Source organism: Equus asinus, chromosome 3 (assembly GCF_041296235.1).
Source record: "Equus asinus isolate D_3611 breed Donkey chromosome 3, EquAss-T2T_v2, whole genome shotgun sequence".
Classification (NCBI taxonomy): Eukaryota; Metazoa; Chordata; class Mammalia; order Perissodactyla; family Equidae; genus Equus; species Equus asinus.
The window spans coordinates 33,628,181-33,641,791 of record NC_091792.1 but is presented as its reverse complement, the minus strand read 5'-3'; the positions used below and the strand labels follow the sequence as shown (position 1 = coordinate 33,641,791).

Below are 13,611 nucleotides of genomic sequence, written 5' to 3'. Positions count from 1 at the left end.
ATATCTGCTGAATTGTGAGTTTCCAGTACTTGAAAACAATGCAAAGCAAAAACACCATCTTGCCTGTCTTTACAAGGAGCTGTTTACATTCACCTATTTATAGTCAAGTCTTGACTTTTGCACTAAATGGAGCAGATCTATGGATGACCTTAAATGGCATGTTTAAAATTATGGACATTTGACTTCAAAATATGTTCTGGAATGGCATTTGGTGATAGAACTGTTATTCTAGTACTAAACTCTATTTGAATTTATTTCAAAGGTAGTAGTGAATATTCGCTAGGAAGATCTGATTGCAAAGGTTCTTAGTTTCCCAAACCCCCTTGTTGATTCTTCTCCATTCTCTAGTCGATGTTCTCTCACCAAACGTTGAGTTTGCTTTCCCTGAAACTTTCGTGTAGTAAAAGAAATGCTGAAGTACTTGGGTGTCAGAGTTTCTCTGATTATGAAATAAACAGAAGGAAATTAGATATTGGCCAGCAGTGAGAACCAATATAGAGTCATAATGAAAATTTCTGACAGATTAAGAGAACAAAAGGAAAAGAAAGTTTCCAAGATTTGCTCTGGTCTAGCAGAAAGTGCTGTGCAATCAGATAATCAGCAAGTGCTTTGCCTTTTATTAGCTGTCTGACTTTGGGCAACTTAGAAGAATAATCTATGTTGTTGTGAGGGTTCCATGTTGTAGTGAGGATCAGACAGAGCTGTAAAGCGACTTGTTCAGTGACAATCAGTGGTGGCTCCTAGAATAGTCAGTATTCAGTACACAGTTATTAAAGGAATGGAGCTAGAACAACAATAATATATAAAACTTTGTAAAAAAATAGATAAAATAAAATTATTATTACATTTTTATGCAATTCAGAAATAACCTGGGTCACTGTTATTTGGGGCAGGAGGCAATAAAAGGCAAACAGCTTCACTTTAGTAGTGAGAGGATTTATTCCATCCTCTGCAAGCGAGACATTATCCAAAATTGTGGTGTTTAATAGTTACTGCTGAGAGAATTGGAATTTTTAAAGAATTCCAGGAAACCAGAGGCTTCAAGGTAATGAATCATGGAGAAAGGAATCACCGTTTTCTGAGCAGAGGTTGATTCTCTAATGTTAAAACAAGGTCACAGACTTTCCATTACCTTAACTTAAACTGACCTCTTCTAATGACAAAGCCAGTATGACTCAGGGAAACCCTGAAGACTTGGCCAGTGAGAAAGTGTCTCTTTCAGCCATGGACATAGATCTCTTGTACGGGCTTGAACTTTTAGCTGTTTTACCCTGCTCTGTGTCTGCTTCCTTCTTTGGCCTTTTCTTTATTCCAATCTTAATTTCATTTGGGTATTTACTGCTTACTTTCCTAAGATTTATGTGACCAGCAGTAGTATATATACGTATACTATGTGTGTATTTGTGTATGTGCGTGCTTGTGTGTTCCTCAACACATTCTAGTCTCTTGCTCTTTCTATTTAATAGCATAGAACCATGACCTTTCTCTTCATGTTACTTGTGCTCCCTATGTGGAATTGGGGTGACCCTCAGCCCAGTACAGAGTACCATCAACTTGTCCTAGTCTATTCTCAGAGTGTAATCCCTGAGCTTCCTCGTGACAGTAACTGCAAGTCCAGAGGTTCATCTTTCTTCTTCTAATAAACTCTTCATTAGGCATTCAAAGGTCCTACGGTGTACAGGAGCGACTTGAGGAGGGTCCAGTTGGAGTGATACCAGGGTCTGTGGTACAGGGGCCTTGACTGCTGAGTGGAGGCTCATCTCAGAGAATCACAGGCAAAAGGGAGAGCTGGGGAAGAACTTGATTCTACTAGTAGCCAAGGGGCCTGAAGGCCTCAGCCCTATGGGTCAGTGTTACTCACAGTGGAGGGCCTTTCCATCAAACTGGCTGGGACCTGCCAGCTTAAAGCCTTTTTACTTCTCTGTGGTTTCATAGAGCTGAGTTTTCCCAAGTTCTGGCTCCAGAGAAGCAGTATGTTAGAGGCTGGGAGGCCTGGGGGGAGAGGAGTCTCAGAACACTTGTGCTGAGCTCTCTGGGACAACAACAAAAAGATGAAGAGATGCCCACATCCTAGAAGCCATCTCCAGGGCAGTGCTAGAGCTCAGTGGAGGAGACACTATCCTCGACTCCTGCCACTACTCCTGGTTCAAAGTCAAGGCCTTCCACAGTAGTTCTTTATGGAGAAGGGCCATCCCCCAACATCTTGTCCCATTACAGGACCCCACGCCCTAAGATTCCTGATCCCAAAGATCTCTTAGTAACCAAACTCTCTCAGTTCCTATTTAGAGTCACTTCTCAGAATGCAACATGGCCTCAGGAGTGCTTGGCCAAGGAAGTTCCCATCTTTTTCTGCAATGATGACCTCACAACCTTTTTAAGACACTTAAAACTTCAAAGTTCTGGTTACACTCCTCTCCCAGAATAATTGCCAGCTTACCCTGCACTTAAGTGACTCAGGAAGGCCTCTTAAGTGACACTTCCCAGAACAAGGGACATCTTTTCAACGTGATACTGCCCACCAAGACAATGGAGTCTCTTCACACCAAACTTACGTAGGTGAGGAGACCCCTTAAGCGATTCTTCCTCAAACAATAATGATCACTTCACTGCATTTTCTGCCCTAAACTCATTGTACACTGAAACAGCTGCCAACTTCTGTCTTTGAAAACTGGAGAAAAAATTAAAATGCTCAAATTTAATTGCAAAAGTGCATCAGTTTGATAAGGTACCCACAACAGATGCCCCAATGCTTTGTTGGTTTACTTCTCACTTGCCTCCTGTGTGATAGCTTCTCAGTTCTGTACATTAAGTGCAAAGCTAAATGCGCATATGCTTTTGCCTTCAATCAGCAAAAATGCAAGCATGTTTAAATATATGAATGCACACACACACATACACACATGATGTCAATATATACCCCACTGCCAAAATCTGAAATGTAGTTTTCCTTTGCTTTGCAAAGCTTCTTGAAGATGGTGATTGTAACCGTATTTGATAGAAATATTTCAGGAGTGGGGAAAAGATACATGAACTGAAGAGCTAATGTCATGATACCCTTATCTAAGTTCCACGATGCTAAGGAAACTAGAATCACATTTTAAAAGCAAGTAGGGAGCTATGGTAGAATCCCAACATAATATGACAAGTGGGGTCCACAAAGACTTACTATAGACTGTATAACACATGGAGTTGTATTGCCACGCGATTAATACAATTACTTAGCCTGCCAGGCAGGAGTTATCCTAGGGAACTCTCCGTGTGATCCAAATCCATCCAGAACCCTGCTGCATTTTGGAGCCTCTTGGTGGGAGTTCTTCCTGCCTCCATCCCCCTTCTAGCCAAATGTCAATGGGGATGATTCTGGATCTCACATTGACTGGGACTTCCAGGACAGTGAGAGTGACTCTAGGATTCTCCTGCTCTGACGAAAGCTGTTCTGTCAACCCAACCTGAAAGACTGAACCAATGGAATACTGTAGACCTACACTCTGGTTTCCTGCTTCCTGTTCAGGGTTGCCTACTGTTTCCCCATCAAACTTCATGCTCCCTTTCAAAGTCTCAACCATTTCCCAGAACACAGGAACATTAACCTACTTGCATTTGGAAGCTGAGACTGCACAGAGGATAGGAGCTAATTAGATTATATGCAAACTTACATTATCCTGGGGTGTGTTCATGGGGGTTTTATTCTACTATATCATTGCGTGCTTGTGTCCTCCACTCATATCCTAAGCTCCCACCTAACAGCAGAGGCAAATAAATATTTTAGAAATCCCTCTAGAGCTTCTTTTATTCTACAGTCATGTATATGATCCCACAATAAATCAACAATAGCAGGGCCAAGAGTATATGTCAAGTGTGTTGATCCCATGAATTAACACATCTTCCAATGGCTAGTATGAACATTTAGCTTTATAGAGGAACGGGTGGACTCCTGCTCTTGAAAAGCTCCCAAAATCACACAATATTAAATGGATGGTTTCTTAGAAGCCAAAGACAATGATCAGGAAAAACTTCCATAAAGGAAATTTTTGCGCTGTGGCTGGCAGTGAGGGGTTTTGTCTGGAAAGGGGTTGCACTGCATGATCACAGTAATAATTAGGCAAAAAATGTCATTTCTGTGCCAGCGGTGAAACTAAAGTGTCTAGATGTCAATATAAATAGACATCAGGATACGATACAAGGGGTTGAAAATATCATTGAGATTGTGGGTGTTTTGTTGGCAAAACAAAGACATTGAGCAAACACATGTTATTCCAGTAAGCCACAGATTGCAAGAAATCAAAGCTCGAGTGCATGTTTTCTCTTCAGCAAGGGGGCAAAAGACAAGGGTACTTTCCAAGCTGGTAAACCAAACGTTTGTTAGTTGGAAGCATCTGATACACATCAGCACAGGTGCAGTCACAAATTTTTCTCCAGGGACAGGAGTGTGGGAAGAAAAATGTGTTCCAGGGTGGGGAGGAGGCAAGTGGAATTGATGCTTATCATAAACAGCTTGTTTAATTAAAGAGACATTACCGTCCAATCTAAGAGTGAGGTTTTCAACCTAAAGGGAGTTCAGAAATAAGATGTGACTACAAAAGGTTATGACTTTGTGAATTTTGTTAAAGTAATTTTAATGAAGATAGTTTAAAGTAATACCTAATTGACTTTATCCTCTTCCATTTCTCTGACCTATATGCTAGGTCTTAAGAGCCAGAAATGAAAACCGAGGAGCTTCGTTCTGGGAAGACGGCGACATAGGAGGACCCTGAACTCACCTCTTCCCATGGACACAACAAATCTACAACTACATGTGAAACAATTTCTTCTGAGAAAGATCTGGAAACTGGATAAGAAGAGACCCTACAACATGGGACGACACTGACAGGGGTGGAAAAAGGAGAAATACACCTCTGCTGAGGAAAAAACACATCCTAGCCACAGCGCTTCATGGCCAGGAGCAACCTCAAAGGTAGGAAGCTTTTCCCAGAGGAAGAGGGGTGCTCTGAGTGGGATCTGTGCCACAATAGGCATCCCAGGCTTTAGATTCAGCACAACTAAGACCAGATCCCATAATACGTGGATTCGCTGCCTTTGAAAACCAATGGCGAATGCTCCCAGAAAAACTATCAAACTTCGGACAAAACTGAGAAGCTTCACTTCTTTGTCATTGCTGAGAGATATCTCTGTGTAACTTCTACGGATCAGCTTAAGTTTGTAGTGGGAGGTTTGGAATGCCTCTTCCTTAGCTCTTTCACCCAGCATTGTTCAGAAAAAGGCATGTGCAGTAGTCCAAAGTGCAGCCGGACCATCATTAGCTTTACAGCTCCCACCTCTGGACTCCCAAAGCAACTCAGAGGAAGACAGCAAAGAAGGGATGGCTTGGTCTGTTTCTCAGGGGTGTATGGATACCGCCCCATCAGAAAAAAGTCTCACTCTTTTTATAAATTATTAAACATATTACCTACAAAGATATGAGCAATTCTCACCACAACACAATTTAAACCATCACTTCAAAGTAATTGTTCACAAAGTCTGCTAATGAATGGCCTCAAGTGGCCTCCTCAATGGAATCATGAAAAATTTTGTCAAGTTCCCACCAGTGGCCTCTAGCCAAGCAAGGGTTTTCTCCAGAGTGCCCCAAGAGAACTGGAAAATAAAAATAAACCCCATGAGTTTCCATAATCAACTCTTAACACCCTAACTGCTCATGAATAAGTAACCCAGTTGATACAACCATATTCCAATGCACAAGTTCATTAACTATCCTATCTAATTCAGCAAACTTTGAATGGTTTCTCTAGGCCAGGTGCTTCGTGAACAAGACAGTATTAAAATAGTCTCTAACATATTTTAAAATATACATAGGTTAAACTATAGCATATTAACAATGTATAAGGTCAGGGATGTTCAGCCCCCATTCCAGAGGGAGTAACTGCCATTCCTTCTGTTTTCTGTATCTCAAGATCAACAATCTTGACCCTGCTCATCAGCATACTGAATGTCAGAAACAAACAAATCTCTGGTTTTTAACGGTGTTGATCGGCATGATGAATTTTAAATGTTAGATATTGGACACGACTGGTGAAATTAAAAATATTCACAATGCATGCATTGGTTTCAAATATTTGGGACTCTCTCCACACTTGCACAAATAGGCTATATGAAGCAAACAAAGACTGAACCTTTAACCTTAAAGGTGGAACTCAAAATTTGACCCCTTAATAGTCTCGAGTCTAGCTGTTGGTTATGAGGAGCTCTGTGGCCTGATGAATACCACAGGAGTAAAAGATTTCTGACTCTGGAGTGCTGAGTCAGCCTCCAAGTGGGCAAGGTCATTTTCAGAGCACCTAAGATAACAAAAAGCTGGGACTTCATTAAACTTGCAGAACTGCAGAAACAGTTTTGAACCTGCTTGCTAACCAATGTTTGGCTAATAAATGTCGTATATGAGGCAGAATTTGGTTTGAGACTTGCTTTCATTATGACCTAGTAGCAAGGTTGAGGAGTAACAAACCCTTGTCTACCTCCACTTCTTCAATGGCCACTGTTACCTTCCAGAAAGAGCCTAAGAATTGTGTATGACCAAATAGACTTACATCAGTTGCAATCCATAGCCCCTACTTTCAAGGAATTCACAGAGGAGTTTCTGTAGGCCTAACTGCTGCTCAGCAGAGGCTACCAGAGTTCCAAGAGACTGACCAATCCATGGCCAAGGTCCCTAATGAGAGGTGTATATATGTTAGTCCACTAAGCCATGGCCCTGAACGAAAGATACTAACATATATATATTACTAAGCTTCCTTTAGTCAATAAGCTAATGAAGATCAGTTACTTAGTTTTCGTTTTGTCGGTCAGGAACAGACATCTTGGAAAAATCCATATGTTTTCACAGTCCCTGGGAAATGACTAACTCTTCTTTTAAAAGTTCCTGGAGAGGGCAATGCTACAGGTTGTTGTGGGCCAATGTTCAAAGCGTGGGAGAGGATTTCTTGGTGCCTCCCCTAAGCTCTGCTACTGACAGGTAAAGAAATAATTCTGAATGGCAAAGGTAAAGGTCGAAGGTCTTGTATCTCAATGTTTGGGTCCGGGTTTCTCTCTCCTCAGAAGCTTTCGGTCTTGAGTTATGTTTTTTGTTTGTATTTTCCTCATCTTTAGATTTGGGTCACTGGAGTCCCATGCTGGTGGCTCTCCTGGCAGTTGCCCGTGGCATAACTGCTAATAAGGGAACATAAGCCAAAATGTAAGGCTTTTTATTACACCAAAAATACAATCCTAATTATATGAATGTGAGCAACCGTCCTTTGGCTGACTCGCCCTCTGGTTGCCATTGGTGAGGTACCATGGTCCTGCCAGAAGCTGTAATTTACAGAACTGTAAACTTCACTTCCTTCCATTTCCTCCTCCTTTGCCCATCCCATCAACCACCACAGTTTTTAAATATAGAGCTGTCCTTTTTGGTCATAGTTCACGGCTAGTTATAGCAAGACTCTCTTGATACTAAGCCAGACTTTGATGATCTTTTTAAAGGTACCAGTTAAGAATACCATAAGTTAAGAATAAATTTCACCACAAGTTCAGAGTGAAATTCTCCTGTTCCCTTTCCCATAGTGCTAAAATGAAGTTAAGAAGTCTTTTTCTTTTCCGTCCCCATAAAACTATATTTTGCTTCACACGGCTCTTCTTAATGTTTGAAATCAGTAGCCATTATCCATTTATGACACATGTTTATAAACACTTATTCAGTGGTGGGTATTGCACTAGCATGAACAAAAAATATTGAGACATATATGTGTATACCCTCAAGGAGCTCACAAGTCTAGTGGAGGAGGAAGACTAGTATACAAATAATTGCTCCCAATGACACGTCATGAGCGATTATGGCAGAACACAGTGGAGCTTCCCAAACTCTGGGACATCTAGCTTCCTTCCTAAAACGCAGCAGAGTGTGATCGTTAAGATCACTGGCTTTGGAGACAGAGCATTTGCCTTCAAGTACACCCCCATCATTTATTAGCTGTGTAGTTTTGGACAAGTTACATAATCTCTCTGAGCTTCAGTCTCTGTAAAAGTCAACTGGGAAATGGAGCTAACATTCATTCCTCTTTCATGGTGGATGTACAGCACTTAGCACGGTGTCTGGTACATAGTAAGTGCTCAATAAATGTTAGCTGTTGCATATTACTTATCTTTCAAGGTTCGATTCAAATGTAAAGACCTTTACATTCCAGCCATATCTTAACTCTGCAACTTTGTTTTCTGTTAATTAAAAAAAATTAAATTAGGGGCCAGTCTGGTGGTGTAGTGGTTAAATTCTCTTTGGCAGCCCAGAGTTTGGGGGTTCAGATACAGGGCATGGACCTATGCAGTGCTCATCAAGCCATGGTGTGGTGGCGTGCCACATACAAAATAGAGGAAGATTGCCACAGATGTTAGCTCAAGGACAATCTTCCTCACCAAAAAAAAAAAAAATTAAGTTAAAAAATTAAATTTATTTTATTTGGGGTTTTTTTTTTCATTTATTTGTTTCTTTTCGGATGTACATCATAATATATTTTGAATTCTGTGTAGATTACATCATGTTCACCACCAAAAAGATTAAATTTAAATTTAAATTAAGATGCATATAGAACACATACAACAGTATTCCCTTATTTCTTAATTTAAAAAAAAATCATTTCTTAATTACAAATACCCCAGCCTTCTAAGTGGTGTGGCTTCCAAGAACAATTCGCTGAAATGACACATAAGAATAGAAATTTAAATTGATGAAGCTGAGAGACGTAATTGCTGTACATATGAAAAAGCCAGGATGCTTAGTTAAATATTGCAGATTAGGAGTTTATTTTCTCTTCAAGATTCTGATAAAACGATAATAAGCAGATTTTAAAGTTACAGAAATTAAAAGCAAACATAAATAAAACAGATCACAAGAGGAGATATTGCAGATGAGAGAGTTAAACAAGTTTTTGGAAGACATAACTCAAATCAAAAAATGGTGACTGACTTAGTGACAAAGTGCCTACAAAAGGGGCACCTGATTAAAAACGAGCCAAAGCTCTGAGGTTCAAAAGGACTTGGAGGCACTTGGTAATACAGAGGGCAAGGTGAGAAACAGGGATATGGGTTGAATGTTTGAAAATGGAGCAGTGGAACTACTATGCAGACAGACCACTAGCTCTTGGCACTTTCACCTGCTCAAAGGGGAATGAGGCCAAGGATCCAAGGTGGAGTTACTCAAGTTGCCAAGTATGTCAGACCCAATTATATACTTGGAGACCAGAGAAATGACCACCTAGTGGATCTATGGGCCCTCAGTATAAGCCAGACTTTGGCCAGAACTTCATTTATTGCCTGACCTCCTCCCAGTTACCCTCTCTCTAACAGGGTGGCTATGATGATGCTTTGCGTCAACTTGGACCCTATGTCCAACAAGACCTCACAATGTCTAGCTATTCTCTTTTCCCCAGTAAACTGTTACTCAAGTAAATGGTTGCAGATCTCTGGGGAAAGAATGGGGTAAGCATTACAGTGTATACTCACCATTGTGGTGTGTGTATGTGTGTGTGTGTATAAAAAGAGCTAAGTAGCAACTCCAGAAAAAATAATAGATTATGAAAGAAAATATATAATCCTACTACATTACTTGGCTCTGTAGAAAACAATATTGACAGTCACGACATGTAAAACAAAAAGTTATTATTTTAGCTAAATAAAGTGATGTAATTATAATGATAAGGTAAGGGTGAGGGAGGAGAATCATGGCCAGAGTATTGCCTATGAGCTGGCACTTCAGCTGCCCCTTCAGCAGACCCTTCTAACACTCGGTCAACACTGTTGCGTGCTGGCTCTTAATGAGGAGGGAAAGCCACTTCTGTACTTTCATAAAATTCAGAATAGCATGGGGAGTCAAAATTTATAGAGACATTTCCCCACGTGTCTTTACCTCATGAATCAGGGATTCAGGTTTTCCCAACCAGACTCATGACTACGTTTGTCAAAGTTTCAACTCTCTTTGAAGTTTAGCCAGTTCGAAAATCAAATCCTGGGCTTGATCTGCGGCTTTTTCTGCGAGCCCATTGCATGAGGTGAGGGCTTCTTTGAAAGCTACCAAAAAGATCCTCTGGCTTCTACACCTGGTTTTCAATTTGATAACTGCTCTCAGCTTTTCATTATTAACCTGTACAGTCTCAATGTATTTTAGAAACAACCACCCAATTCCACTATCATTGTATTTCTCATCCCCCCCCCCACACATTTCAAATGCCTGAGTCATCCCATTGACTTTTACATTTTCCCCCTACAGACATATCACATTACCTGTGAAAGTTTTACCAGTTGGCATGCCACCTTATTCTGGGGGCTGTCTATACACCAACTGCCACCAGGAATTGGTTCCTCATTACCAGCCAGGGAGTGAGCGAACCAGCTCCTACACCCCACCTTACTGCCTGCTTTCTTGGACCCCTTCTGGCATCAACAGTCACAGATTGGATTCCTGAGAAAACAGATGTGAGCTTGATTGGGGAGTGCAAAAGTTTATGAGAAGGAACACTTGTGAAAGCAAAAGGATAGAAACAGGATTAAGGAGGATAAGTATCAGACCACAGTGCAGGTATGAGAAATCTCTGCCAGCCCAATGGGAGGTCCAAGCTCCAGAGCAAAGATTATCTGTGAGAGGAGTCCTGAGAATGGCCAGGCCCTTTTACCACCTCCTAATATGATCATAAGCTAGGGGCTGCCCTAGGAGAATATGAGCTCAGCCATCCTGCTTTGCTCAGTCATTGCCTGGAAGCTGCCCTGAGAAAAGGGTGACCTTGACTTCAATGCTGAGCTGATCTTGAAGGAGCTAACTGCAGTGAGTCCTTTCTTGAAAGGAGTCTGAGCCATACCTCTCCGTATCTGCTACTACATGGTTCGTATCCTGAGCTTATATTCTGGTGAAGAAAACAGACATGTTAAGCATACAATTTCTATTCAATATGGTATGCACAATGCACAGGGTCAACTCAGCATAGCTAAATGAAGGAGTGAATGGGCTGGATAGAGTGGGAGTGAAGACTCTAATCAAGACCAATCCCCAGGGTCTTGATCATCTTCTTGTCCCCCTAGTTAGCATGTCAACTTGAAAGATTGAAATAATACCATACTGTGTACAATATGTGTATTCACAGAGGGTCAATTTATCTTTTAATCCATAAATGAAAATAACTAAAATGACGCTTGGCATCTTCCAACCACAAATGGTGAAGTATTTAGCCAAAGTGGAAGCTAATTTGATTTTTTCTTGGAGTTATAAAAGAAAGCCAAGAAAATGTCTTAGTGCAGAATGCTTTATGCTTACTCAATTTTAAAGGTTTAATAGATTTTCTAACAATCATCAAAAAGTTTTTATCAAGAGACTATGCTTAGTATGGTCCTTGTAACAGCAAGAAACTTTACTGTGATATGCATTTTGAGTTTGGAATAGTCAATAAATCATTCTAATTTCTAGATAAACCATCATCTAGAAAAACTTGACCTATTCCATCAAAATGCAACTGCTACAGTCATTACACACTTATTTAATCTATTTTTCTTCATTGGAACTTTTAAATTACAGAAGAAAGCACACTTTAAAGAAAAAAAAAGAATAATACAGAAATAGTAACATATCATGTCTCCTCTAGAGGAAGAATAGCAGTTTTGTGATTTCCCAGATGCTTTTCTGGATATTTTCATTTCAATCTGGGCAACTTGCTTCACCTGTCATATATAGAAGAAGCATCAGATTTAAGCATTCAAATCTATTTACTGAATAGATCACAATTGCCTCCAATAGCTTGTTTCATCATTGAATAACTACAATAGAGCACACTAAGACAGAGATAAGTGAACTGCGCTATCTGCTCAGTCTTAATTAGCCACTATCAAGAGCCCTTTGGATTGAACTATTAAATCACCTTGAAGGATACCCTCTAGAATATGTTATGAAGAAATCATTCTCATCTTGGTTCCCCAGATTTGCTTTCCCTCCTGATTTATTGAACAGAATATACATATCTACTCTATAACAATATTTATGGCTATAAATACATATTCCTTAAAGATTAACAATCATATTCCTTATTAACGAACATATTCCTTAAAGATTAACTATCAAGTCATAGTGGATGGGTAATGGATTTCAGGATCTGAAAAGGTCTCAAATGTTTGATACTTGCATGAAATCACTAAGAAAAACTACTCACAAATGAACAATTTAGACCTTTCTATAGTAAAAATATTCTAAGTCAGTCAGAAGCTGGGGTACAGTGGCCAGATTCTTCCGAGGAACCTCCGAGCCATGGTACTCAGAGAAAATGCCTCCACGAGTTCTTCAACCAATGCAATGGAAACCATCTATTATTTCCTTACTTGTATATTCAAAGACAAGGATTCTTTGGCCTTGAAGAGTCTACTCGACTTTAATAGTGTGGCCTTTGTCAAGTGGTGTGCAAGAAAACTACCGAGACTCTACAGAGGCACATGTCCATCTGGATTTGATTTAGTTAATCTATCAAGTACTTGTGTGCAATTTTTCAGACACATGGTTTTGCTTCTCTATTTTTCAAGTAAGTTCTGTTTACTTAGGCAGATGTTGCAAATTAGCTCTTAAAAAATTGCAAATGAAGTAAAGAAATCCTTTATAGTAGAGCTGAGTCTAATGTGAATTTCATTACTGATTCACAAAGACAGACTAATCCCAGAATTCTAAGCAAGTCCTCAAGAAAAGATTTTTTTTTAACTTTAAAGACATTTCCCCCCCTCCACTTTCTTGTTCCTCGGTATGTGGTGTCGCCGCTGCACCTTGTGGGCATCCTGGATACAGTAGTCCCCCCTTATCTGTGGGGGATACCTTCCAAGACCCTCAGAGGATGCCTGAAACCGCAGACTATACCAAACCCTATATATACTGTGTTTTTCCGCCATATAGACATACATATTTATGATAAAGTTTAATTTTTAAATTAGGCACAGTAAGAGATTAAGAATAACTAATAATAAAATAGAATAATTATAACAATATACTGTAATAAAAGTTATGTGAATATTGTCTCTCTCTCTCAAAATATCTTATTGTGCTGTACTCACCCTTCTTCTTCTTGTGATGATGTGAGATGACACAACGCCTACAAGATGAGATGAAATGAGGCGAATGACGTAGGCATCGAGACTTAGTGTCCCAGCAGGACAGAGTGGGAGGGGGCGAGATTTCATCACACTACTCAGAATGGCACACAACTGAAAACTTCTGAATTGCTATTTCTGGAATTTTCCATTTAATATTTTCAGAACTCAGTCGACCATGGGTAACTGAAACCTCAGAAAGCAAATCGTCAGATAAGGGGAGACTACTGTATCTGGAAAATTTTGAGCTCAGATTCATTCTGGGCCATAGAAAATGTGAATATCCTTGACCTTTACTAAGTTTCTTCAGTTGCTCCATTAAACCAAAACTCTATTGTGAAACAAGTACTATTAAAGCATTCACTTAAACTAGTTGTGAGAATTTCATTGATTAGGCACGTGGGTCAGTTCACTGAATTCACCATGAGGCAATGTTAATTTATAACACTTGAACCTATCCAGTTAAGACATTTTGAAATG

At 40.0% G+C, this 13,611-nt stretch overlaps 1 long non-coding RNA gene across 1 annotated transcript in view; it reads right to left on the bottom strand.

The window, feature by feature from the left end:
- LOC139044780 (uncharacterized) overlaps positions 1 to 13,240 on the bottom strand; it is a 44,516-nt gene extending 31,276 nt beyond the window's left edge. The window contains exon 1 of the long non-coding RNA XR_011501937.1: positions 13,096 to 13,240. This is a non-coding gene — a long non-coding RNA (uncharacterized lncRNA). The remainder of the gene's footprint in view (positions 1 to 13,095) is intronic.
- Between the last annotated feature and the right edge of the window lie 371 nt (positions 13,241 to 13,611).